Raw genomic sequence first — 23,618 nt, 5'->3', positions numbered from 1 at the left:
TTTTTAATTAAGGTGTTCTGTTAGTCTACTGGTATATAGCTTTTTTGGCAAGGTCATGAGGAATAACAATGAAATGTCTAAAGCACTCTTAGTTGTGCTAATTCCATTTATAACCCATAGAAGTCTTCATTATAATTTATCAAAATGTTGTGTTTCTACCCTTAAGAAATTGTCATACCTACTATTTCATTCCCAGAGGTTCTTATGGTTATGAAGTCTCTTGAAAGACTGATTGCACAGAATAAGCAGCCTGAACTCCACTGTCCCATTGGAACTTCTTTTGTTGTTATTTCAAAATCATCCTAAGAACCTAAGTAACTTCCCGGTGTATCCTTTCACCAGATTTTCTTACTGCTTTCCAATAAGAAACAGCAATGTGGTTTTTTTTTTTAATTTTTAAAGACAGTTAATATTCAGTCTTCTGATAATTTGAAGCATTCCATTGTATATAGAAAATGACTTCATCTTTCAGAGCCCAAGTTTCCTTATTGCCTCCTGTTATTTGAACCTGAATCTCATTCATCTTTATAATTGGAATTTTTTTTTCCTCTCTCTTTTTCCTTTGGCAAGCTCTTGTGAGGAAAAAAAAAACAAGAATATACTTGCTAATCAAGGCCATATGAGGGCAGTCTTCTATGTGCCTACACAGGCATCTCAACCCAAATTGAAGATTTCAGACACAGACAAATCCCAACCTAATGGATATAGACTGCCTCTGTTGAATTTCTACTCTACCTTCCATCATTTGAGTGATCTTGGACCAGTTATTTTAAGCTCTCTGTGATCCTATTTTCTCATCTATCACAAAGGCATAATCATAGTATTTACTTCATAGAAATATTTCTAGAATGACATTAAAAAAAAATCAGGCTCCTGAAGTTCTTAGGATAAATATCTGGCGTATAGTGTTTAATTAACATTAGCTAATATGACTACCATTGCCACTTTTCCACTGTTGAAGTCTCTGTATCTAACAGACTTTATTTTCTAAACCACCAAATATGGCCTCTTTTGGCACCATTGGGAGTGCTGCCATCTTCTCAAATAGAAAGCAATTGAGAACAATTCAGAATAAATTAGACCTCTGGGAATATGTCAACACCTTCACTGGAGACTCATTTTCAAACTGTCTGCTACTTCTAGGGCACCGTTGCCATGGAAGGAGGCATTCTTTGAAAATCTATTTATTTTCACATTTCTTATTTTCTTTCAAACTGTCTATTCAAATGTTAAGATTATTTTTTTTTCCAAACAGGTTAGATTCACCTTGATCTAATAGGCCAAGTCCATGAGAAGGTGGGAAGTACTTCAGTGCTGGAATAGCATGAGTCCTTCCAGTTGGTGTTTGATAAGGCAGCTTGGCACAATGATTGAGTTGAGAGCAATGCCTTGGGAATCCTGCTCCCTGAGTTCAAAACATGGCTTTGCTGCTTTCTGACTGGGCCAGTTTCCTCATCTGAAAAATAGAGGTTATAAGAACAGTTACCTGTCTTCAGGATTGCTGTGTTAGGTGATGATACAGGAAAAATCACTTAACACTGGACTAGGAACACAGCAAGTTGTCAAAATTTGGTGGCTATGATTGTGATTATCATACTCAATCTCAGTGGGACTAAACAATTCACAGTTAGTGGAGTGTGCCAACCAGGCCACTGTACTTTACAGATGAGAGCTCCTTTAGACAGTCTATCATCAAATTCATTTACAGATTAAAAAAAGAAAAAAATTGTGATAAGTGGCCCAAGAATGAAGGTAACTTTAGTTTGACTAACTAGTCAAGTTTTTTTCACCTATTTCACTCTACTGTTATCTGAATGTGATGAAACCTTCTCTGATTATGTCAGGCTGCCTCACACTGCCAAGAAGAGCCTCAATCAACAGTGAACAGTATATGTTAGAAGGAAAAAAAAAAACACTTCAGGGCAGAATGAGAGATATTAAGTGAACCTGGCAATGTAGTTGCTTTTCCAATTTTAAAAATTGAGAAACTTGTCCCATATTTTTCTGTACATTACTTTCTATGATGATTTTCCAGTAACTGCACAAATCAAAATGTCATAGATAGCTAGTGGAAAGTTCCAAAGTACACTTATAAGACTTTAATGAAATGGAAATGTGAATTGTCTAAACTTCGTTTCATTTTTTAAAAAAAAATTAGATAAAAGAACTTTCTAGATCTGTGCTGTCCTTTATGGTAGCCACTGCTACTGCTGCTGAGTCACATCAGTTGTGTCCAACTCTGTGTGACCCCATAGATGGCAGCTCAACAGGCTCCTCTGTCCCTGGGATTCTCCAGGCAAGAGTATTGGAGTGGGTTGCTGTTGCCTATTCCATGGTAGCCACTAGCTACGTGCAATTTTTTTTAATTGGAGGAAAATTGCTTTGCCAAATTGTGTTGGTTTCTGTTGTGAAACAGTGTGAATCAGTCATAAGTTTATATATATATATACACACATATCCCCTCCCTCATAAACCTCCCTGCTCGCCCCTATCCCACTCCTCTCAGTTATTTGCAGGAAAGGAATGGAAGATGCAGATGTGAAGAATGGACTCGTGGACACAGTGGGGAAAGAAGGTGGGATGAATTGAGAAAATAGCACATGGGCTTATTTATATTTAAAATTAATTCAATTAAAATTTTTAAAATTAAAAAGTAAGCTCCCTGGCCATGCTTGGCACATAACACCTGTGGCTGTGTTTGCATTCTGGAGAGCTCAGATGAACGTCTCTGCCATCCCAGGGAGGCTTCTTGGATGGTGGTGCTCTAGAGCAATGGAGAAGTACTTATAGTTATCATTGGTAGAGCCGATTGTACACAAGCCAGAAGTGTCCGAGAGAAGTGTTTTCACAAAATACAAAAATGGGTTTGCAACAGATGAGAAACAAAACTTCAGATTGGCCAAAAATTTTTGTTTGGATTTTTCTGTAGCATCTTACAGAAAAACTCAAACAAAATTTTGACCAACTCAATAAGGACCCAAACCCTTTGGAGAATTTAATCAAATTCAAGCATTCACTCTGCAATGAAGAGTCTCTAATTTGTAGTTTGAGAAAGATCTAGAAAAAAGGACCTGCAGATTCTAATGGGGAGAATGGGCAAGCATTAAACTAATTCTGATAAAGGTTCATCTGATTTTTGAATCATTTATAAGTATCTTTGAAGTGTTTTTAACTTTCAGAGTCACAACAGGGGCTCTTCCAATCAATATTTATGTTACTCACATTACACTCGGAAAACAGGTCACACTTTCAAATGCTGATGTGTGTGGAAGAAGATCATGTTGGCTCTTGACTGAGTTTTTCCATGTAAAATGTCCATGTTGATGATATTCTACCATTCATCATTATGAATTTTAAACAGAACGTACATTTTATCTGCTTAGATTTTATTTTGGCAGTAAGATATCTAATGATTATTCAATTTGGTCTGAAGTGTAAAATATCATTAGGAGTTCTGAGTAAGTTCTTTGAAATTCAATCTAAACTCTGCCTATTGCCCTTTACTGCAGATTGAACTAATTAGTAGTTTCCAGCCTTGAAGTCAGGAAGAATTGGCACTCTGCCCACACAGTTCTGACCTCTCACAATAACAACAATCTTTATGTTGGAATTGTGCTTTAAAGTTTGCAGAATACTTTCAGACAAAGTATTTTCACATAGTGTAGCCTAGAAAGAGACAGGAGAGTTTTCAGCATTCTTAACTTAGAACCATAGAAACTGACATGTACGGAATTAAGCCGTCTGTCCCAAAGACAAGCTCAGGTCTGTTTCTGCTGTGCTATACTGCCTCTCTAAGCACGTTTTGATCAGCATCAGATACCACCACCATATTTTGGCCCAGACCTGGAAGGAGAAAAGAGGAAAGGAAAAGAGAAGAAAAAAAGGAAATGAATTAAGCATGAAAGTCAAGAGAGAACAATTTATACCCTTAAAAATGATTGGCATAAAAACTCATGATTATGAAATGTGATGTGATACTCAGGATAGGATTCTGAAGCAGAGAAAGGACAGTAGGTTTAAAACCAAAGAAATATGAATAAAGCACAAGCCATTAATATTGGTTCTTCAACTGTAACAAATAAGCCATAATAATGTAAGATTTCTTAAGTTATTACCTTATTTTTAAAAATATTTTTATTTATTTGGCTGCACAGTCTTAGTTGCAGCTTGCTGTGATCTTCTATCTTCACTGTGGTATACAGGACCTTTAGTTGCAACACATCAATTCATAGTTGGGGCATGTGAGATCTAGTTCCTGACCAGGAATCAAATCCAGGACCCCTGCATTGGAAGTGCAGAGTCTTAGCTACTGAACCACCAGGGAAGCCCCAAGATGTTAATAATAGGGAAGACTAGAAACAAGTTATAATGGAATTTGCTATATTACTTTTGTAATTTTTATGTCAAGCTAAATGCTTCTAAAATAAAAATTTTATTTCAAAAAAGTAATTGGTAGCAGGGCATACCCAGAATTCCTCAAGGATTACAGTGCTCTGTAAGGAGCCCATGTTGTTCTTGGCTCATATCTTTGACAAAGGGAACACGTTTTCATCTCAATTTATGATGTTTGTGCACCTATGACCTGTGAGCCAAATCCAGCCCCTTTCCTCTTTTTGTAACTACAGCTTCATTATAACACAGCCACGCTCATAAGTTTACATATTCTCTCTGGATGCATTTATACTACCACTGGCAGAGGTGCATTGTTATGAGAGAAACCGCATGAAGCATAAAACCTAAAATATCCATCCAGCTCTTTACACTGAACTTTGCCAAATATTGGTGTAGAACATCAAATTTCCTGCATTTCATCAATATCTGTTTACTAATGGAAGAGGCATTCTTCTATGTGATAGGAGCACAGTGGTAACCAAGACAGAGCCTCTGTCTTATATAGAACTCACCTTCCATAATAATGAGATAATAAATAAACAAAGAAGAAAACAGCATCAGCAATAGTGTGCAAGATTGCTTCCAATAACTCTAATTCTCACAAAGACAATCCAATGAACATAGTTGCTTTAGAGAGTGATGTTTTGGGCGAAACAGTTAATTTACAATGGGTACTCATGTAAAAGCTCTGAGATGGATTCTGAGTAAGAAGAAGGAACCGGCTATGGAAAGATAAAGTGAAGAGCATTCCAGGTGGAAGGACTAGAATTGTGAAAGTAATGTCAGAAACAAGCTTAAAGTTTAGAGTGACAAAATTATAAGATTGTTCTAAACCTCAACTACTTTCGAACATAAAGAAAATACAATGAAATAAATCCACATCTTTTTTTCTTTTCTGTAAATTTTTGAAAGGATTTTTTAAAAGAAACTTACCAAGATTTTCATATTCCGTACTTTGATAATGAAATTACTGATTATTTTATGAACATTCCCCATGAGAAAAGAACAGCAGTAAGTCTTGTTTATCACAACATTATTTGGCATGTTACAATTTTCCATTAAGCTTTAAAAAATTTCCCTTTTTATTCATGCCAAAGAAACAAAACTTCAACATTTGATTACTATAATACCAACTTGAAATAGGATCTTTTCCCTTTCTCTGTTTGACATAACAAGGAAGGAACTAGAATATTTCACAAAGAATGATGATTCATAGGACAGCAGTTCTGAATGATGTTATTTGATAAACATCTAATTAACTGATGTTATCAGGTATTTTCTGATACCCAGAAACATTAAACTATCTTGGTTAAAAAAGTTTCTTTTCTTTTAGACCTCTTAGCATCCTTAGTAAGTTAACACACACTGAATCTACAGAGCTGAAGATTTCTGCTTTAAGGGCATAGAAAATATCTGCTTGTCAAGGACTCTGGAGAACTCTCTTTGAAAAATGATGCTTTTGAAATAATCACTTGCTTCTTTGGAGAATCAAATTAAATGTGTTGTTTTTTTTTTTTTTTTTTTTGGATACACACACACACACACACACACACAGACACACACATCTGTGTGGGCTTCCCTGGTGGCTCAGTGGTAAAGAATCTATCTGCCGATGAAGGTGACAAAGTTTGATCCCTGGGTCGGGAAGATTCCCTGGAGAAGGAAATGGCCATCCACTCCAGTATTCTTTCTGGGAAATCCCATGGACAAAGGAGCCGGGCGTGCTACTGTCCGTGGGGTCACAAAAGAGTTGGATACAACTTATCAACTGAACAACAACAAATACACATGTGTTTGTGTGTGTGTGTGTGTGTGTGTGTGTGTGTGTATACATATATATGTACATCAGCTCAATTCAGTTCAGTGGCTCAGTCGTGTCTGACTCTTTGCGATCCCATGAATCGCAGCACACCAGGCCTCCCTGTCCATCATCAACTCCAGGAGTTTATTCAAACTCATGCCCATCGAGTCGGTGATGCCATCCAGCCATCTCATCCTCTGTCGTCCCATTCTCCTCCTGTCCCCAATCCCTCCCAGCATCAGGGTCTTTTCCAATGAGTCAACTCTTTGCATGAGGTGGCCAAAGTATTGGAGTTTCAGCTTTAGCATCAGTCCTTCCAATGAATATTCAGGACTGATTTACTTTAGGATGGACTGGTTGGATCTCCTTGCAGTCCAAGGGACTCTCAAGAGTCTTCTCCAACACCACAGTTCAAAAGCATCAATTCTTCGGCACTCAGCTTTCTTTCTAGTCCAACTCTCACATCCATACATGACCACTGGAAAAAACCATAGCCTTGACTAGGTGGACCTTTGTTGGCAAACTAATGTCTCTGCTTTTTAATATGCTATCTAGGTTGGTCATAACTTTCCCTATGTATATATACACATACATATAATTTGGTCTGAAATACTAGAAATGTATTAGCTGAAAATCAATCTGTCCTTTCAGCATGAAAAAAATCATCAGGAGGCCTTTTTTTCTAGTCTTATTGAGATTTAATTGATATATAACATTGTACAACATGTTGATTTGATATTCGTATAGCATCAGTAAATGCCTTCAATCACATCACATTTTCCGTTTCCGTTTTATAGTGAGAATATGTAAGACCTCTTTTCTTAGTAACTTGCAAGCATATAATACAGTATTATTAGCTATAATCACCATGTTATACATTATATCCTCAGAACTGACTCATCTTAAACCTGCAATGGTACCCTCTGCCCAATACCTCACCTTTCCCCCACCTCTTCTCCCTGGTAATCAATATTCTACACTCTGTTTCTAGAAATTCTGCCTTTTTTATTTTAAATATGTGATATTATGCAGTATTTGTCTTTCTATGTCTGACATTTAATTGGCATAATATAGTCAAGGTCCATTCATGAGTTCGATCCCTGAGTCCGGAAGATCCCCTGATAAAGGACATGATGATCCATTCCAGTATTCTTACCTGGAGAATCTCACGGACAGAGGAGTCTGGCAGGCTACAGTCCATAGGGTTGCAAAGGGTCAGACACGACTAAAGCGACTTAGCACATTTATGTTCTTGTAGATGGCAGGATTTCCTTCTTTCTCATGATTGAATAATATTCCACTGGATGTGTGTGTGCCCATGTGTGAACATCTTATATCTTCTTTATCCATTTATCCATTGATGGATACTTAGGTGACTTCCATGTCTTGGTTATTGTAAATAATTCTGCAATGACTATGAAAATGAAGATATCTCTTTGAGATCCTGTTTTCATTTCTGTTGGATATATAAACAGAAATGGGATGGGCGGATCATATGATTGTTCTATTTTTACTTTTTTTAAGGAACCTACGTAATGAGGTTGTACCAATTTACTTTCCCTCCAACAGTGCACAAGAGTTCCATTTTCGATGCTCTTCTCTCACTCCAATATTCTAAAGTAATTAGCCTCCAACTAATAAAAATAAAGGAAAATAAAAAAATAAAAATAAAGAGTTCCATTTTCTCCACATTCTCATTGATGTTTGTTGTCTTTTGCCTTTTTGATGATAGCCATTCTAACAGGTGTGTGATGATGTCTCACTGTGATTTTTATTTACATTTCTCTGATGATTAGTGACGCTGAACACCTTTTCATGTACCTGTACCTGTTGGCCATTTGTATGTTCTTTGAAAAAATGTCTATTTAGTTCCTCTGCACGATTTTTGTAATGGGATTGTTTCTTGTTGTTATTTTCTGAGGCTTTTTGAAACACTGATTGCTGGACCTCACTCCCAGAGTTTCTGATTTAGCAGGTATGAGTAGGGTGTGAAAATGTGTATTTCTGACAAATCCCCATGAGATGCTGCTGCTGTTCTAGGGATCATACTTTGAGAAACAGTGACTTAGATAACATTTCAGTTTTTAGGGTTGTACTAATATACACAGTTTCAGACACCTGAAATTATTAGGAGTTGTGATGCATTAGCAATTGTAGCATCCCCATTAGTACAAATCTTCTTCTTGTCACATAAAAAATTAATTATCAAAATATGTGTTACTTGCTGTAAACCAATCATATAAGAGAGAGTGTGAAATTTAAAAAAAAAATTGAGATGGTCTGTAACACTAAGAGGTTGGCACTTTCACTTTAAGTATACAATCTTGCTCATGTGTTCTTTTCAGACATCCTCAGTTATTGTCCCCTAAGGCCTTCAGTCTTACCAAGTTGAAAGTGATATCACGTCCCCCTCAGGCACTGTCATCTCCAGAGTGTACTCTGTGCTATGAAACTATTGAGTTTGGAGAGGCAAGTAACTGTCCCTCCACTCCAAACTCAGGCAACAGAAACATTTTGCATTCAACCTCCTGTTTTCACTTCTATTATCTCTGCTGAGTACCATCTGTTCCCATCCAAATCATACACATACGTGCACATATATAAGCCCCTGAAGTTAATGAACAACTCATGCTCATCTAGAATACTATTTTCAAAATACAGAAAAGCATGAGCAAAATAAAGTTATACCAAAAAAAACTCCCACAAATGAAAATCATCCATAATCCCAACACTCAAAGAATACCACAGGTAACATTTTGGCATATTTCCTTTTAATTATTTTTCTATTTCTTCTAGATGTTGACCCTTATTTTGTCCACCTATTTTTCTATTATGGTGTTCTTGTGTGTGTTTTTGTTTACTAAATTACAGCTGATTTAAAACATATTATACGTATAAACCATAGTGATTCAAAAATCTCATAGATTATACTCCATTTTAAAATTATCATAAAATATTGGCTGTATTTCTTGTACTGTACAATATGTCCTTGTACTTTGTTTATACTATACATTGCAGTTTGTACCTCTTAATCTCCTTGTATATCTTTTAATTTATAAGTTTTTTAATTAATCAAGGATATTCAACTTTTAATTTTCATGTTGCTTACACTTCCTCCCAATTTCCTTGTAGACTGCCAATTCTTGGCAAAGTTGACCCACAATAATAGTGATACTTTATGGCTCGATCAATTTAAGGTTTTTTATCTTGTTATGATGTTCAGAAATTTTAACATTTTATGTAGTTAAACATTTTCCTTTGTGCTGTTTTCCTCAGTGTTTTAATAATTAGTCCTAAACATACAAAGTCACTTTCATTTTCTCTGATCATTTGTAATATTATTTTTATATCTAACCAAATATATCCAACCAGTAAACACTAACTTGACATTTTTATCAAAGATGCATTTTTCTTTCATATCATTTATTGAATATTCTATATCTTTCCAGTCAGTTTGTTAGGCTTCTCTTAGGATATCACATTTTGAGTTAAAATTCTTATATAATTTATTATGATATTATCCATACAAACATTTATTTCAAATATATTTGTGCTGTTCCATTTCTGTTTTCATATTTTGTGCCTGACTTGATGCTATTTAATCATGAAGGATTTATCATACTGTAAGTCATCAATTCTAATTTGCATACTTAATCATATGTAAACATTTCCAAAATGAGGATAATTCTTGCAGGGTAACATGTAAAATTACTTTTTCTTTTAAGTAGGACATAAAACAATGGTGTTTATTACAATCAGTGATTTTTATATTCATTGTACTACATAATATTTCAATATATAGTAGGACAAATTTTCTCTCATTAGCTTTTATCAAATTATATCTGCGTTTATTATAGTCTTATTGGTTTTTCTGTAGTCATTTATACTATTGTGAAAAGACCCTTTTAATCTATTATAAGGCTTTTGCTTTCTACTTTTTCTGAAATTGCTTCCCACTGCTTAATTTTGGTCAGTGTTTGCTGAGTAAATTATTGTCATATTTGCTTTTTAATATTTTCATGTGATTTCACCTTTATTATTTTTTGTATGTGGCTTATATATTAGATTGCCAGCCAAATCCAATTTTCTTCACTTTCTAAAGGAAGACTTTACATTTAATACTGATATTCATAAGTAAAAGTTATTTTATGCTTTCTGGAATTTGCCTCAGTTTTCTATCTTTTTCAATAGGAAAAATGTTTTTCTCATATTATTCAGGGATTTGAAAGTAACTCTTCCAGTTTTAAGATTCTTAGATGGTTGCTTATATTTTCATGATAACTTCAATCAATTTTTCTCTATTGTCTCATGAAATTATTCCAACTTATTCGTTTATTATCTGTTCACAAAAGATAAAGAAATTTAACAAGCTTGTAGTTCTCTGTCTTTTCAAAACTTCTGTTGACTTGAGAAAATTTGGTCTTAGACCCAAGTTATTGTTATTAACTTATTATTATATATAAAATCTCCTTTTATCGACCATTTTTTACTTTGAAAGTGAAAGGGATAGTAAGTCAGTCATGTCCAGCTGTTTGCGACCCCTTGGACAGTAGCCCACCAGGCTCCTCCATCCATGGAATTCTCCAGGCAAAAATACTAGAATGGGTAGCCATTCCCTTCTCCAGGGTATCTTTCTGACCCAGGATCAAACCCAGGTCTTCTGCATTGCAGGCAGATTCTTTACCATTGAGTCACCTGGGAAGCCCTTTGACTTTACAACACTTGAAATAATTTAAATGTTTTCAAATTTTCTTAAATTCCTTAGGTTATAATTTTCCTCATTCTTGACTTTTAAACATTTTTTCTCAGTCAGCTAGAGGATGTACTAACATATATTTTAAATAAAGATACATAGAAATATATAGATACATATAAATATATATAGCAAATATATTCATGTGCAAATAATATATACATTTCGTTTTTAAAGCACATCCATATATGAGAGTGTTCTTCCATTGCTTAATAGATGGTGGAATGTTTGGTTTACATTTTTAGGTCTCAAATTTACAGCACCAAAATTCTGAGGCCTTTATGAAATAAATATTGTCTTTGTGTAATATTTGTCTGTGAATGTCCAATTTTTTTGCAGCCTAATGTACTATAGCCCACCAGATTCCTCTGTCTATGGGATTTCCCAGGCAAGAATATTGAAATGGGTTGCAGTTTCCTTCTCCAAGGGATCTTCTCAACCCAGAAATCAACTAGCTCTCAACTTGCCTTTTCCTGCATCTTCTTCATTGGCAGGCACATTCTTTACCACTGAGTCACCCTTTGTACCTTTAAGCAATAAATGTGGCTTTTATGCAGTAACTATTTCAGTGGAGAAGTCTGAGACCAGTTCCAGTTGTTTTTTATAGAGCAACCTATTTTGTTGTCTGGATTCTCCTAAGCATATTTATCTTGATTATTATTAGAATTTTCAGTTTGGCATGGGTTGTTTTCATTTCCGTTTCTTGGAGTATTATCAACCATTTTTACAGCAGACTCATAGCTTTATCAATTATGGAAATTTTTATCTTTTTTTAATGCTTTAATGATTGCTTCCATTCCAATTGTTCTGGTTTCTTCTTTGAGAAAACATCAAATACTTATTTTCGATTTCCATTCTCTAACTTCTGTATACGTTAAACAGGTTTTTTTTAGTCCTTTGATCTTTCTCCTTTGTTTGCAGGAGTGAACCTCAATCGTGTGTTTTATATGAATGATTTCATTTGCTGGAATAGTAGTTCTTATCATTACTGCCTCTTATACAAATTTTAATTATACCTATGTAGTTTAATTTGCTATACCTTATATTGATCAGCTCCTTAACTTCTCAAGCATTGGTCTGTGTCTCATCTTGTTTTATTTCCAGCCCATCCCCCTCTTTGTTTCATATATGATTCTGTTCATGTTTGCATACACACAGTTTTTTTCCCCTTGTATATTGATATTTAATACAAGCGGAAGTATTTTAACACTTTCTTCTGATTTCTTTGATAATTTTTAAATGAGGTTTCATAACAATATTCTATTTTCCTTTTCCCTGTATGGCAATTAGATTTTAATAGGAACATGTTGTTTTGTTTTCTTTCTTGTATGAATGGAGATTTAACCCATTTACAGTATTTACCAATTAACAGGATGCCCTCGATGTCAGCTACAGTCCATTTGGCTATAAATCTAATCATTTTCTCAGATCTTTACATGAAAAGTAAATTGATGTGCACAGTTCTTGGCCCCCCGGTGTCTTTTCTGCTAAAATTAAGAGAGATGTCTTTCATCCCACACCCTGGAGTTCTTACCCTCTAAGTTAAAGCTGTACATGAAAGTCTACTGCATGTATTTCTCCCAGTTTTTCCATCCTCTGTGTCAAACCAAGCTGCTTTGTTAGGATGCAATGCATCCCTGTTTAAAAGCTCTCATCTCACATTTCCTAATCCATTGTGTTCTTATTACAGTAAAGGAGACACAGACATTGAGAATTCCTATAAAACAAGTGCATAGAAAAAGGGGAAATGGCTGTCTAAGGCCCTAAAACTTTGTTAGTGAGAGCAGACTGTTTATGAAAGAGAGAAAGCAAAGGAGAAAAGAAAGAGGGGAAGAAACTTAAGTATAACAATTCTTTTTCAGTAACTTGAAGCTATTCTCTTTCATGAATCCACCATTTTTTCCCCTCAATCTAATTCCGGTGACTTTCCAGTTAGTGGAAATCTCTTCTATTTTCTAGCAATAGTAGTCTGTCAGTCTTAATATTTTGTGATGTTATGAGTTTTCCTGTTTCTTAATAAGTATTTTTGAGAGAAGTTGGAAGAGAGAGCCTCAGGGACTAGTCAGATGTCATTTTAAAGGGAAGCCTATGCAGACATTTCTCCAAAGAAGACATACAGATGGCTAACAAACACATGAAAAGATGCTCAACATCACTCATTATTAGAGAAATGCAAATCAAAACCACAATGAGGTACCATTACACGCCAGTCAGGATGGCTGCTATCCAAAAGTCTACAAGCAATAAATGCTGGAGAGGGTGTGGAGAAAAGGGAACCCTCTTACACTGTTGGTGGGAATGCAAACTAGTACAGCCGCTATGGAAAACAGTGTGGAGATTTCTTAAAAAACTGGAAATAGAACTGCCATATGACCCAGCAATCCCACTTCTGGGCATACACACTGAGGAAACCAGACCTGAACGAGACACGTGCACCCCAATGTTCATCGCAGCACTGTTTATAATAGCCAGGACATGGAAGCAACCTAGATGCCCATCAGCAGATGAATGGATAAAAAAGCTGTGGTACATATACACCATGGAATATTACTCAGCCATTAAAAAGAATTCATTTGAACCAGTCCTAATGAGATGGATGAAGCTGGAGCCCCTTATACAGAGTGAAGTAAGCCAGAAAGATAAAGAACATTACAGCATACTAACACATGTATATGGAATTTAGAAAGATGGTAACGATAACCCTATATGCAAAACAGAAAAAGAGACACAGAAATACAGAACAGACTTTTGAACCCTGTGGGAGAATGTGAGGGCGGGATATTTCAAAAGAACAGCATGTATACTATCTATGGTGAAACAGATCACCAGCCCAGGTGGGATGCATGAGACAAGTGCTCGGGCCTGGTGCACTGGGAAGACCCAGAGGAATCGGGTGGAGAGGGAGGTGGGAGCGGGGATCGGGATGGGGAATACGTGTAAATCCATGGCTGATTCATATCAATGTATGACAAAACCCACTGAAATGTTGTGAAGTAATTAGCCTCCAACTAATAAAAAAAATAAATAAATAAAGGGAAGCCTATGGTTTAGTTATAAACACAAAGAAGACAATTGCCCATACCAGAAGTTAACACTATTCTTGATTTTTTTCTTTTTATTCCATTCTGGATTGATGTGAGCCGTAACTGTGTTGTCTCTTTTCAGGATCAAATACTGAACCAAAGGAACTATTCTAATTCCCTGATTAATTCCTTAAAATTGGGTTTTGCATTAACTTAAGTTTATTTTGCATGTCACACAGCCTAGCATAATAGTGGCTTAAACTTGAGATTTTTGTATACTTAATTATGATGGTAAATATTCATACTACCACTAGAAGATTTTGAATGTTTTTCTCATCTCTTTATGATTCTAAAACACTTGATTTCATTCCAACTTTAAATCACCTACATATTTAAAGATTTGCCCAAGGCAGTGGTTCTATAACCACACTATACACAGTTTTCACAGAAAAGCTCTAATAGAAAAATTCAGATTCCCAGGCAATGCCTCCTCGGATATAGGCTAGAAAGGACCACAGAGTCTTTGTTTGGAGAGAGCACACTCAAAAGATACAAACAATTTGAGGAATGTTGGTGAGGATCAAGAAAATGGTTAAGATAAGACTTTTCTCTTTTTCTGTGCTTTAATATACTACAGCTTCAGAAATGCCTACCTATCCATTTCCTACATTGAAGACTGTGCCCATAGACTAAATATTTATAAAAACAGTATGATTGTCAGTTCAAAAATTTGTGAAAGTGTTCGCTCATTAATCTCCTGGTTGGCTAGAGAATTCATCACGATTTACTCTTACAGAAAAAAAAAAAAATCTTTCCATAATATTACATAAATAAGTTTTATTAACTGCCTATACAGATACTAATAAACTGATAAACAGACAAAGCATACTCTAGTAGAAAGCTTAGTGGAAGTAAGAGTCAGAATTAACTAAATTAAGATCTATCTATGTGACCTCTGCTGGTGCTGCTGCTACTAAGTCACATCAGTCATGTCCAACTCTGTGTGACCCCATAGACAGCAGTCCACCAGGCTCCCGTCCCTGGGGTTCTCCAGGCAAGAATACTGGAGTGGACTGCCATTCCCTTCTTCAGTTCATGAAAGTGAAAAGTGAATGTGAAGTCGCTCAGTCTCCTAACCCATCCTAAGTCTCAATTTCTTAATCTGGCAAATAAGACTAATCTCACCTGCTTTACTGACTCAACAGGTTTTTACAGAGATCTAGCTCAGCTGGTAAAAAATCAACCTGCAATGCAGGAGATACCAGTTTGATTCCTGAGTTGGGAAGATCCCCTGGAGAAGGGATAGGCTACCCACTCCAGTATTCTTGGGCTTCCCTGGTGGCTCAGATGGTAAATAATCTGCCTGCAATGCAGGAGACTTGGGTTCTATCCCTGGGTTGGGAAGAACCCCTGGAGGAAGGCATGGCAACCATTCTGTTATTCTTGCCTGGAGAATCCCCATGGACAGAGGACTCTGCGGGCTACAGTCCATGGGGTCACAGAGAATTGGACTTGACTGAGCAACTAAGGACACACAATAATAACATGTGAAAATATAAAATAGTTTGTTATCTGTAAACACAGAGCACATGAAAAATTTACTATATTAAATGAAGAGTATTTTGTCATCATACCTATGTAAAATCAACAGAATTTTAGTAATTCTTTTATTTCATTGAAAACCAAATAATCAGCATGGTTTTATTGAGGATCACACCAAGAACAAAATTTAGGTACCTAGCACATAATACAGAAATGGCTTGTTTGCTTTTCAATTAAATTTGTTGACATTTAATAGTCCAAAAGTATATTAGTAGTTTTTTTCTAAAACGATTAAAATTGTGTGCTCTTCTTTCTAGATAGGGCAGACTCATTAGTCTAATAGGATCCTACAGGTAATAGTTATCCATTAGTAAAATTTTCCACTCATATACCTGCACCATACTTCACTCTTTCAATACCACTTTAATGACTTGTAGACTTTTACTCAGGTACTTCCTAATTAAGTGTATTTGTAATAGCTATAGTTTTTATTATCAAATCTTTCTTGATTCAGACTCTAGGCTGATGGTTGTTTCTTAATTGCTCAGATTTTTTTTTTTAATTTAATTAGTTTTAGATGGTAGAACAGATGGTCTCTGAATCCGCTGGTGCTATATCTATGTGATAATATATTTTGGTTCTGTCTAATGTAGTGACTCTTCTTTTCTGAATTTTCTCATTAAACAGCACTCTTAATTTCTCACTTCCTTTTTTTAATCAGTTTGTATCAAGGGTAATATGAAATAAACATGAATATTTCATATTGTGGTCTTGGCCAAACTTAGAGTCAAATATTATGATAGCTTTAGATTTTGTATATTTAGAGTCATATATCTAAGGTTAAGCCCAATGAGTAATATTAAATCAACCTGAGTGGAATATTCCCTCAACCAATATGATGCAATCAAGCAATTTTCTAACATATTAATAAACACCTAATGGTTTCTAGACTACAAGGATAAGTCACATCGGGGGGTGTGTGAAAGCAATGTGTTAAACTAATTGTCACATGATTAATTATATTTAATTACAAACTGTAACAAAGGGTCCAAAGAAAAGAAATGTATGCATATATATGCATGTAATAAAGTCACCGAAGGAATAAGAGACAGTTTCTTCAAGGATGCAGTATCTAAGCTGTGTTCTGGATGACAGGTAGCCAGAAACCTGATCACTGAACAGGGTTGGGACAAATGCTGCAGGCACAGAATGCATAGATACAAGAAGGAATATAATACAACAATATATGGTACATTCAGAGAAATGAAAGAAGGCCAGTGTGGCTGGAGCAGAGAAAGTAAAAGGAAGAATTTTGTGAAATCATGTTTGAGAGATTCAGATAGGAAGTAATTTCAGGTTAGAGTAAAAATTTTAGCCAAGATCCTAAGAGTGTAGTGAGTTTATCAGTGTTTTAAAAGAAAGCAAATTTTACAATAATTCTTAGGAAAAGTTGACTTGGCTAATTTCAACGGGTAAATTGAGCTCAGTTGATATATCTACCACTACAAACATATAAAAATGTTGGGTAAATATACCACAAACTTCTAAAAAATAAAGTATATTGCCAAGAGACTGAAAAGAAGAAAAATGTCTTCATAAAATCACCAGAGGGAGAGTAGCCTAGGAAAGAACTTCACAGAACTGTACTAAGAAATAAGCATGTACCAAGAAAGAGAAGACTGTCCTTAAGCCTGTGTGAGTTGAAGAGCTGAAATTTATACATTTGCATAAAGCAGAAACATTGAAAGACCTGTCCCCCATGTAAAAGGGCCTAGAAAAATTCTAACACTTGGCTAAAGAAGCTACATAAAAATTAATGTAAAATAATTTATCAGATACTTCCACAAATACTATACATGGCTTTCATCATAAAAGATACAATCTCAACTTAAAAGGAACTTAAAATCTTTTTTTAAATAAATAACCTCTAATGAGACAGTAATACAAGCAACTAGAAAAAAGAATTTCTGCTATGAAAGAATAACGGAATTATTTGAGAAAAACAATAAAATGAGCAAATTAAAATTAAAAGTGTATAGAAGGATTAGAAATCACAACAGAATAGTTTATCACAGAAAAATAGCAGATATACTTGAAAATGAATGGAACATGACTTCTATAAAGGAAAAATACAAATATTACATTGAAAAAAAATCAGCAAATTATCAAGTATAAAGAAAGGGTTTTAAACTGCAAGATGAAAGTGAAGTGAAAGTTGTTCAATCATATCCAACTCTTTTGTGACCCCATGGACTGTAAGGTCCACGGAATTCTCCAGGCCAGATAACTGGAGTAGGTAGCCTTTCCCTTCTCCAGGGGATCTTCCCAACCAAGGGATTGGATCCAGGTCTCCCACATTGCAGGCGGATTCTTTACCAGCTGAGCCACAAGGGAAGCCCAAAATACTGGAGTGGGTAGCCTACCCCTGGAGAAGGCAATGGCAACCCACTCAGTACTCTTGCCTGGAAAATCCCATGGGCAGAGGAGTCTGGTGGGCTGCAGTCCATGCGGTCACGAAGAGTCGGACACAACTGAGCGACTTCACTTTTACTTTTCACTTTCATGCATTGGAGGGGGAAATGGCAGCGCACTCCAGTGTTCTTGCCTGGAGAATCCCAGGGATGGCGGAGCCTGGTAGGCGGCATGCCGTCTATGGGGCCGCACAGAGTCAGACACGGCTGAAGCGACTTAGCAGCAGCAGCAGAAGCAGCTTACCCCTTCTCCAGGGTATCTTCCCCACCCAGGAATCAAGCTGGGGTCTCCTGCATTGCAGGCATATTCTTTACCAACTGAGCTATCAGGGAAACCCAAACTGGGAGATAGATCAGATCTATATGGATCAAAGAATGAATATAAAATTGAAAATATGAAAAAGACAAGGAAAATAGAACAAGTCAGAAATCCCAAATAAAAAACAAAAAGATAATTAAAAAGAAAATTCATGGTGATACTTGCTGTGAATTTTCTAAAATATTCAAAGAATGAATTCTTACTTTAGTGAGAAACACCAAAGTCAGATTAAAATAAACGAAAACCAATAACACAACCAGAATTTAAGAGTGAACTTGAAGAACACGTCGGATAAAATGTGATTCCTTGGGTTTTGGTTTATCCTATGTTATAGATAGTGGGGCCATCCACTGAGACAGACAGCAGTAGAAGCAGAGGAGATGGAGGCTGATAAGGTCAGTCTTGTACTTCCGCAATTTTATGTGCTTAGTCATGGGGTAAACTACAGTAGGCAATTGAATATACAAGTATGGATCTGAAAAAGAGGTCTGGGCTACAGATATTTAGTTCTCACATGAGTACATGTCAAATGAAGTTGTTTCTGTGGGTATAACTGCCTTGGAAAAGAACTGAAATAAAGTCCAGAACTTTCTGGAACTACATATAATGACTGATAGAAGTAGATACACCTCCAAAAGAAACATGAAAAGATTGCCAGAATGAAGGAAGAAATAAAGAGATATGTTCCCACAAACGACAAAGCAAAATACTGAGAAGGTATTATTTTTTCTCCTATATTTGTAATGTTTAAGCCCACCTGGGCATACAATAATAATCTACTAGTTTGTCATTCTTCTTCTAGCATTAAATGTTAAAAAGTAACACCTTCATAAATATGTTATCATATGTAAACATCAGGGATCCTTCAGAGATGATAGGTATTGCATATATTCACTTTATTTCTCCAGATGTTTTAGCAATTGTAATCCTCTAAACCAGGAACCTGCAAACCTTTCTTAAAAGGGCCAGATAGTAAACTTTTAGGTGTTAAGATCCACCAATCCCTGTTGCCACTACTCAGCTCTCCTATTATAGCATTAAAGCAGCTATATACAATACATGTATGTCAAGAATAGCTATATTTCAATAAAATTATTTACAAAGACAACATTGATCCAGAGATGCTAAAATATATTGGAGCATCAGGATTTGCTATAGGACAGACCCTGAGTTGCTTTTAATGTTATATTCAGTCACTCAGTCATGTCCGACTCTTTGCGACCCCATGAACCACAGCATGCCAGGCCTCCCTGTCCATCACAAACTCCCGGAGTCCACCCAAACCCATGTCCATTGTGTTGGTGATGCCATCCAACCATCTCATCCTCTGTCATCCCCTTCTCCTCCTGCTTTCAGTCTTTCCCAGCATCAGGGTCTTTTCAAATGAGTTAGCTCTCCTCATCAGGTGGCCAAAGTATTGGAGTTTCAGCTTCACCATCAGTTCCTCCAATGAACACCCAGGACTGAACACCCATACCTTAGGATGGACTGGTTGTATCTCCTTGCAGTCCAAGGGACTCTCAAGAGTCTTCTCCAACACCACAGTTCAAAAGCATCAATTCTTCTGCGCTCAGCTTTCTTTATTGTCCAATACATATATTGGGGTGTGTGTGTGTGTGTGTGTGTATATATAATATATATATATATTACACATGCTTGTGTGCTAAGTAGCTTTGGTCATGTCTGATTCTTTGAGACCCCATGAACTGTAGCCTGACAGGCTCCTCTGTCCATGGGCTTCTCCAAGCAAGAACACTGGAGTGGGTTTCCATGCCCTCCTCCAGGAGATCTTCCCAACCCAGGGATCAAAGCCACATCTCTTATATCTCCTGCATTGGCAGGCAGGTTCTTTACTACTAGCAACACCTGGGAAGCCCAACACATGCACAGCATTTATTTTCTGTATTTCTGTTAGGTCAAAAAATGCTTTGTTTTAACCAGAATAAATTAGACAAAATATTATTAGAGGCAAATAGTGTACTAGGAAAACATATGTTATTATTTATTTAGAGAATAACTACAAACTATATAAAGAATAATGAGAAAATATAAATAACATTTTTTGATTAAGGAATAAGCTTTATGTATGCCAGAAGGGAAATGACATAGAAAATCAATCTGATAGGAGAAGAGAAACTAAAAGAATTCATGATCTGTGCAATAAAACTGATGTGTCATTTTGGGGGGAAGTATCAAGACAGTCACATGAGTACTTTTGAACAATTCAATGGTCAAATAATAATGATAACAAATGATATATTTGCCCCAAATAAAAATGTATCTAAATATGAATGTTTTAAACCATTTCATATAGCCCAAACTTCTTTGAGCTGAAGAAGCTAGTAGCTGAAATAACAACAGCAGACAAGAAAATAAAATAAAATCTCTTTAAGTTGAAAAACCAAGAAAGGGTCAGAGTAATGAGAGAGAAACGTTAGACAATAACCGCTCTACTTCAACCAAATGTTACAGAGAAACCTGAAGTTTCATGTACATGCACTCCAGCAAAGTTAGAGTGCATCTCCTATGCTCACCCCACTGTAACAGGACACCCCAAGAACTGCATCCATCACCTCTACCAGGAGAGGCTGAGTAGGGAGTCTTGAATTCCATCCCCATCAGGTGGTAAGGAGGTCCACTGATCCCACAACACTCCAGTATCAGGAGAGGCTACATAGGAAGCCTAAACTTGCACCTCAACCCAGAAATAATAAGGTGCCCCATACTGTACAGTCAGCTTCAAAAGACCAGGGAGGTCTCTTCAGTGGAGACTTCACGGGGAGCATTGACATGGCACTCACCCCTCCAAACAAGGGATTTATCAGTGGACACTAGAGGGGAACTGGTATCCCAACCCCCATCCAACAATAAAAATGCTGCCACTCGATCTGGTGTCGACAGGACCCAAGGGGAAACCCGAACTTTTACTTCTCTTAGTTGCAACGAGGATGTGCCTCCCCTTCTTCTGCCACTATAGAGTCAGAGGAAACCAGATAAAACAGAAGGTTTAAATGAGATCCTGTCTCATAATCTAATGAGAATATGTGATGCTTTCCATTGAAAATAATCTAACACACTAAAAAGATTTCAAAATGAATGAAGAAAGACAACCAATAAATGCCACTGCCTGGATGACAGAGTTGTTTGAATTCTCTGGAAAAAATTTACAGAATTGATAACAAAACATAAAAATTTTATTTTTATAAAAGTGTATTTTTTTTTTACTTTTAAGTGTTCTAGTGAGCAATTTGAATCTCACTTAAATGAAGTTCTCAACAAAGAAATGGAAAGTGTCAGTAAAGAAATAAAAAGTATAAAGTACCAAATGAAACTGTTTGAACAGTAAAGTGAAACAACTGAAATAAAAATTCAATAGATAAATTCAACAGCAGATGGAAAGAACACAGGAAATAACAAGTGAATCAAAAGAGCAATAGATATTGGCCAAAACACAGAGGATGTGGGCTTCCCTGATAGCTCAGTTGGTAAAGAATCTGCCTGCAAAGCAGGAGATCCGGGTTTGAATCCTGGATCAAGAAAATCTGCTGAATAGGCTACCCACTCCAGTATTCTTGGGCTTCCCTTGTGGCTCAGCTGGTAAAGAATCTGCCTGCAATGCAGGAGACGTGGCTTTGATCCCTGGGTTGGGAAGATCCTCTGGAGAAGGGAACAGTTTCCCACTCCAGTACTCTGGCCTGGAGAATTTCATGGACTATGTAAGTTCATGGGGTCTCAAATTGTTGGACACAACTGAACAACTTTCACTTTTACTTTTCATGAACAGAGAAACAAGCAAACAAAAAGATAAGTAATTATTGCAAAGTTTGAAGAAGTTTGTAGTCAAATATTAAGTTTAGGTATTGGTGTTCCAAGTCTCTAAATTAAATACTTGATCTCTTTTGTTTGTTATTTAACCTTCAGATCCTAGAACAATGCCTGGAACTTAAGGTGCTTAGTAAATAAATATTGAAAGTATGGATGGAAAATCAGTGAACTTTTTTTTTTATATCCCATAGTATATCATCAAAATACTCCAAGATAATTCTTTCCTATTCACAAAAGCATGAAGCTGTAAGACTCTTCCATTGCCAAATGGTCCCCAAATTATAGTATCTTAAGAAATTCAGTGAGCAATATGCTTCCCCCAACCTCTTTCATTGGTCTGCTAAAAAAAAAAGCCTTCAGGATCTGTTCTTTGTTAATATGAATTCACAGTAAAACTATTAAGTAAAGACAGTCTATAGATTAGACTTGAACTCCATGAAAAATACAAAAATCAACCACAAATAATTAGCAGCCTCACATAGGCTTTGTAGCATCTGCTTTAAATCTAATCTAATTGTATCTAATCCCCCATCAGTAGGCTTCTCAAGCCTTTGCCTAATGAAAGATTTTTATCTTAAATCCATCAAAAGTGACTGTGAGAGATACTTTTTTCTTCCTCATTCCTTCAAGACATTTTAATCCTTTCCCTTTTTTTAAGAAATGACATTTTGCTTCATTTTTCTTTAATATTTGTCAAAATGATGACCATTAAATAAACTAGACAATAGCAGGAGCTAAGAACAAAACTAAGGGCTCAATAAATACCAAATGATGTATTGATTATTGCACTCTGAACTATGCTGAACCTAACAACTGCTTTTGTCTTTTAGGTTTTCCAGAAATTAGAAATCCTTTAAAATAATAGTGTCTATGGAGGAAATGATTTAAGTATGACTTACTGATAAAATCCAGTAATGTTATTATCTTCTAATATTTTAAAAATTTAATAGATATAATTATATTTTGTATTTTTAATGAATACATAATGAATTCTAGCATAGGGTAAAAGGATATATTATCATCTGAAATAGGGGAAATTTAATTTAGAAGATAGAATAATTTAGGAAACTGGTTATAATCCAATTTCTAGATAGCAAAGCTTTAAGATTTCCTAATCTTATAATTATTTTTCTTTTAGTTATAATTTAAAGATTTGTTGCTATTGTGGGATACTGAGACAGTAACAGTAATAATCCAAGTGTTACAGGAAATTCTTTATTCCATGGTGAATTTTGAAGGTATTGAAACAAAACAAAAAATAATAAACAGAAATTACCATATTTACTTTGTTATGCCAATACATTAGGGTATCAAGAATTGAGCTTTCAAAGGTACTATAATAATATGTCTAAATATCCAAAATTTTTAAATTTTTATTATATAACAGATGGATTCCATTATTTTTTTAAATTGCAGATAAATTTGTTTTGTTTCTCCCAGTAGAGAGTTTTGAGTATTTAATTAAAAGCCTCATTGCCCCATCATTAAATTC

This window comes from Dama dama, chromosome 24, assembly GCF_033118175.1.
Source record: "Dama dama isolate Ldn47 chromosome 24, ASM3311817v1, whole genome shotgun sequence".
NCBI classification, from domain to species: domain Eukaryota; kingdom Metazoa; phylum Chordata; class Mammalia; order Artiodactyla; family Cervidae; genus Dama; species Dama dama.
This window is presented reverse-complemented; position numbering follows the sequence as displayed.